At 43.5% G+C, this 6,000-nt stretch overlaps 1 long non-coding RNA gene across 1 annotated transcript; it reads right to left on the reverse strand.

The window, feature by feature from the left end:
- Positions 1–4,112: 4,112 nt before the first annotated feature.
- On the reverse strand, positions 4,113–5,073 carry LOC124045404. Its single transcript, XR_006840848.1, has 3 exons — positions 5,029–5,073; positions 4,782–4,930; positions 4,113–4,566 (listed from the first exon to the last, which is right to left on the reverse strand). It is a non-coding gene; the product is annotated as an uncharacterized LOC124045404 (long non-coding RNA).
- Between the last annotated feature and the right edge of the window lie 927 nt (positions 5,074–6,000).

Here is a 6,000-nt window from a genome sequence, read left to right on the forward strand (position 1 = left end):
TGGCCTGAATGCCAAGCTTCACGCCTGGAGGAAACCTGGCACCATCCCTATGGTGAAGTATGGTGGTGGCTGCATCATGCTGTGGGATGTTTTTCAGTGGCAGGGCCTGGGAGATTAGTCAGGATCGAGGGAAAGATGAACAGAGAAAAGTACAGAAAGATCCTTGATGAAAACCTGCTCTAGAGCACTCAGGACCTCACACTGGGTGTCAAGGCTCTCGTCGTAATGAGGATCGGACCAAAGCGCAGCAAGTTTAGAACAAAATAAACAGAGGGAAACCTGAAACAGTTCTGTAAGGTGCATAAACTATACAGAAAACAACTACCCACAAAACACAGGTGGGGAAAAAGGCTGCCTAAGTAGGATTCCCAATCAGAGACAATGATAGACAGCTGTCCCTGATTGAGAACCATTCCGGTCAAAACATAGAAATAAAGAAACTAGAATGCCCACCCTAGTCACACCCTGGCCTAAACAAAATAAATAATAAAAGCCTCTCTATGGTCAGGGCGTGACAATGGGGCAAAGGTTCACCTTCCAACAGGACAACGACCCTAAGCACACAGCCAAGACAACACAGGAGTGGCTTCAGGACAAGTCTCTGAATGTCCTTGAGTGTCCCAGGCAGAGCCCGGACTTGGCCCCTTAGTTCCAGTGAAGGGAAATCTTCACGCTACAGCATACAATGGCATGCTAGATGATTCTGTAATTTGTGGCAACAGTTTGGAGAAGGTCCTTTTGTGTTTCAGCATGACAATGCCCCCATGCACAAAGCGGTCCATAAAGAAATGGTTTGTACAGATCGGTGTGGAAGAACTTGACTGGCCTGCACAGAGCCCTGACCTCAACCCCATCAAATACCTTTGCAATGAATTGGACACCGATTGCGAGCAAGCCCTAATCTCCCTACAACAGTGCATGACTTCACCAATGCTCTTGTGGCTGAATGGAAGCATGTCCCCTCAACAATGTTCCAACATCTAGTGGAAATCCTTTCCAGAAGAGTGGAGGCTCTCCATATTAATGCCCATGATTTTGAAATTAGATGTTCAACGAGCAGGTGTCCACATACTTTTGGTCATGTAGTGTATGTCTCATGTGCTCTTCCTGAAGGGCTTGACCCATGAGAGGGTGTATTTATTTATTTTTATTTCACCTTTATTTAACCAGGTAGGCTAGTTGAGAACAAGTTCTCATTTGCAACTGGGACCTGGCCAAGATAAAGCAAAGCAGTTCGACACATACAACAACACAGAGTTACACAATACATTACATTAGAAAAAGTCTATATACAGTGTGTGTAAATGAGGTAGGATAAGGGTGGTAAGGCAATAAATAGGCCATGGTGGCGAAGTAATTACAATATAGCAATTAAACACTGGAGTGGTAGATGTGCAGAAGATGAATGTGCAAGTAGAGATACTAGGGTGCAAAGGAGCAAAATAAATAAATACAGGAAGGGGATGAGGTAGTTAGATACACTATAATTGAGAATTTCAATAAGCATTTTTCTACGGTTGGCCATGCTTTCCACCTGGCTACTCCTACCCCGGTCAACAGCACTTACCCCCCACAGCAACTCGCCCAAGCCTTCCCCATTTCTCCTTCTCCCAAATCCAGTCAGCTGATGTTCTGAAAGAGCTGCAAAATCTGGACCCCTACAAATCAGCCGGGCTAGACAATCTGGACCCTTTCTTTCTAAAATTATCTGCTAAAATTGTTGCCACCCCTATTACTAGCCTGTTCAACCTCTCTTTCGTGTCGTCTGAGATTCCCAAAGATTGGAAAGCAGCTGCAGTCATCCCCCTCTTCAAAGGGGGGGACACTCTTGACCCAAACTGCTACAGACCTATATATATCCTACCCTGCCTTTCTAAGGTCTTTCGAAAGCCAAGTCAACAAACAGATTACCGACCATTTTGAATCTCACCATACCTTCTCTGCTATGCAATCTGGTTTCAGAGTTGGTCATGGGTACACCTCAGCCACGCTCAAGGTCCTAAACGATATCTTAACTGTCATCGATAAGAAACATTACTGTGCAGCCGTATTCATTGATCTGGCCAAGGCTTTTGACTCTGTCAATCACCACATCCTCATCGGCAGACTCGACAGCCTTGGTTTCTCAAATGATTGCCTCGCCTGGTTCACCAACTACTTCTCTGATAGAGTTCAGTGTGTCAAATCGGAGGGTCTGCTGTCCGGACCTCTGGCAGTCTATGGGGGTGCCACAGGGTTCAATTCTTGGACCGACTCTCTTCTCTGTCTACATCAATGATGTCGCTCTTGTTGCTGGTGAGTCTCTGATCCACCTCTACATAGAGGTGTACTTCTGTATACTTCTGGCCCTTCTTTGGAGACTGTGTTAACTAACCTCCAGACGAGCTTCAATGCCATACAACTCTCCTTCCGTGGCCTACAATTGCTCTTAAATACAAGTAAAACTAAATGCATGCTCTTCAACCGATCTCTGCCTGCACCTGCGCTCCTGTCCAACATCACTACTCTGGACGGCTCTGACTTAGAATACGTGGACAACTACAAATACCTAGGTGTCTGGTTAGACTGTAAACTCTCCTTCCAGACCCACATCAAACATCTCCAATCCAAAGTTAAATCTAGAATTGGCTTCCTATTTCGCAACAAAGCATGCTTCACTCATGCTGCCAAACATACCCTTGTAAAACTGACAATCCTACCAATCCTCGACTTCAGCGATGTCATTTACAAAATAGCCTCCAATACCCTACTCAACAAATTGGATGCAGTCTATCACAGTGCAATCCGTTTTGTCACCAAAGCCCCATATACTACCCACCATTGCGACCTGCACACTCGTTGGCTGGCCCTTGCTTCATACTCATCGCCAAACCCACTGGCTCCATGTTATCTACAAGACCCTGCTAGGTAAAGTCCCCCCTTATCTCAGCTCGCTGGTCACCATAGCATCACCCACCTGTAGCACGCGCTCCAGCAGGTATATCTTCTGGTCACCCCCAAAACCAATTATTTCTTTGGCCGCCTCTCCTTCCAGTTCTCTGCTGCCAATGACTGGAACGAACTACAAAAATCTCTGAAACTGGAAACACTTATCTCCCTCACTAGTTTTCAGCACCAATTGTCAGAGCAGCTCACAGATTACTGTGAGCTGCTCTGATATCGTTTAGGATCTTGAGCTTGGCTGAGGTGCAACCATGACCAGCTCTGAAACCAGATTGCATAGCGGAGAAGGTACGGTGGGATTCGAAAAGGCTTGGTAATCTGTTTGTTAACTTGGCTTGGAAGAGAGGGTCAGATTGTCTAGCCCAGCTGATTTGTAGGGATCCAGATTTTGCAGCTCTTTCAGAACATCAGCTATCTGGATTTGGGTGATGGAGAAATGGGGAGGCTTGGGCATGTTGCTGTGGGGGGTGCAGAGCTGTTGACCGGATTATGGGTAGCCAGGTGGAAAGCATGGCCAGCTGTAGAAAAATGCGATGTAGCCCTTTGAGAACCAAGGGCTATATCTGTTCCTGGTTCTGAATTGGAACCCACCATACGAGACTGTACAGTGTAAAACGTTTCCCTGTAAATTTACAGCATTATACTGGCACCACAGTTGCCAGTTTAATACAGCTGTAATATAGTTTACAGCATGATTTATGTGACATACATATTACAGCATCCCTGCTGTACATTTACAGCAGGGATGCTGTAATATGATTTACAGTAAGAAAAATCATGCTGTAAACATAGCAAAATTACAGTATTAAACTGGCAACTGTGGTGCCAGTATAATGCTGTAAATTTACAGGAGAATACTTACAGTAATATACAATTATTTTACAGTACTAAGCAGCATTGCAGGTTGTCTTTAGAAGACACCTCCCTGAAATGTAATATTGTAAGAAAAACAATGTGTACAAATATATATATTTATTCAAATTCATAATAGGAATTTCACATGAATTGCACTTTAACCACAAAAAACAACATTTGAAAAGAGCAACATTACAACTCCAGATAGTAGGGGAGAGAGAGAGACAGAGAGAGATACAGTGATAAGAACATTGACAAATACAGGCCAATAATGTACTTCACCATACACAAACCAAGACATCAGAATAGGGCATTCTTGAAAATACAGGATTATGTAAAAAAAAGAAGAAATCTAAACAGATCAATAAAAAATAGGAAAACAACAGTAGAAAATGAAGACATTTTGACAAAAAACTACAACAAGAACTGCTTGCCTGCCTGTCTTTGAGAAAGAAATGAGAGAAAGAGAGATCGAGAGAAAAAGGGGCTGAGAGAAGGACGGATAGAAAGGAGCAAGCAGGGCTAGACTGGAGCCAGAGTAGCATGCTACCACAAGCCAACACAGGCTCTGGGATGGAGCAAGCAGATCATTTTCAATGCCCCAACTGATTTAATATATTCCATGTTGGGTTGTGCAGGTTCCTGGTTCGAATAAACCCTGAAGGAACCAAATTCACAGCTAAAGCAGAAGCGAGCCGCAAGACCGGAAAGTTCGTTCAGAGGAAGCCATTGCCAATTGACCCACATGTTACACACTTTCTCGCAGACCTGAACGAGTTTTAGTGGAAAAAGTACACAAACAATAAGGAATATCATTGCAATGTAACTAACAAATGCTAAATGTAAGTGTTGGATTAATGAATGTTCAATGGCTGTTAGATCGTCATTGCCTTTTATGTAACCGTCGATTTCATTCAGCAGGCACTGGATCTCTCTCCTCAACTTGGTCTTTCGGTTTTTTTAAAAGTTGAAAATTCTCTTACCCTTGTTCAGGAGAGCTTGAGTCAGGTGACTGTCAATCACAAGTATTGAAGTGGTCGCAGAGCCATAACTTGGTGAAAAGGATAGGCTACTGTTCCTGGAGGTCACTGATGCTTGGAGGAGGACAAGTGTCCTATCCATTCTTCATTTTCTTTAAAAAATACAAAGAAAAAAATGCTGTTAGGCTGCACTCCATACCAGCACAAGAGGACAAACAATTCATTTTCAGAAACATTGTCACGTTCTGACCTTAGTTCTGTTATTATATATTTGTTTTATTATAGTCAGGGCGTGAGTTGGGTGGGCAGTCTATGTTTGTTTTTCTATGTTGGTTTTTGAGTTCGGCCTAGTATGGTTCTCAATCAGAGGCAGCTGTCAATTGTTGTCCCTGATTGAGAATCATACTTAGGTAGCCTGGGTTTCACTTTTGGGTTGTGGGTGTTTGTTTTCCGTGTGTGTTTGGGCCACACGGTACTGTTTTCGGTTTGTATAATCACGTCGTTGTTTTGTTCGAGTGTTCGATTGTCTTTATTAAAAAACATTAGGGACACTTACCACACTGCATTTTGGTCCTCTGATCTTTCATACTACTCCTCTTCGTAAGAAGGACGAAAACCCTTACAAACATTTGAATATTTCTGTACTTTTATGTATTTTTGTCATTTCCGTCCATGTCTCGCTCCATCATAGCATAAACCATTTTTTTTGAGGGCAAACAAACGAACTAAACTCAGCAAAAAAAAGAAACGTCCCCTTTTCAGGACCCTGTCTTTCAAAGATAATTCGTAAAAATCCAAATGACTTCACAGATCTCATTGTAAAGGGAAACACTGTTTCCCATGCTTGTTCAATGAACCATAAACAATTAATGAACATGCACCTGTGGAGCGGTCATTGAGACACTAACAGCTTACAAACAGTAGGCAATTAAGGTCACAGTTATGGACACTAAAGAGGCCTTTCTACAAACTCGGAAAAACACAAAAAGAAAGATGCCCAGGGTCCATTGTTTATACCCACGTGTAGGCTCATCCTGACATGACCCTCCAGCATGACAATTCCACCAGCCATACTGCTCGTTCTGTGCATGATTTCCAGCAAGACAGGAATGTCAGTGTTCTGCCATGGCCAGCGAAGAGCCCGGATCTCAATCCCATTGAGCATGTCTGGGACCTGTTGGATCGGAGGGTGAGGGCTAGGGCCATTCCCCCCAGAAATGTC

Source organism: Oncorhynchus gorbuscha, linkage group LG10 (genome assembly GCF_021184085.1).
Source record: "Oncorhynchus gorbuscha isolate QuinsamMale2020 ecotype Even-year linkage group LG10, OgorEven_v1.0, whole genome shotgun sequence".
In the NCBI taxonomy this organism is placed as follows: Eukaryota; Metazoa; Chordata; class Actinopteri; order Salmoniformes; family Salmonidae; genus Oncorhynchus; species Oncorhynchus gorbuscha.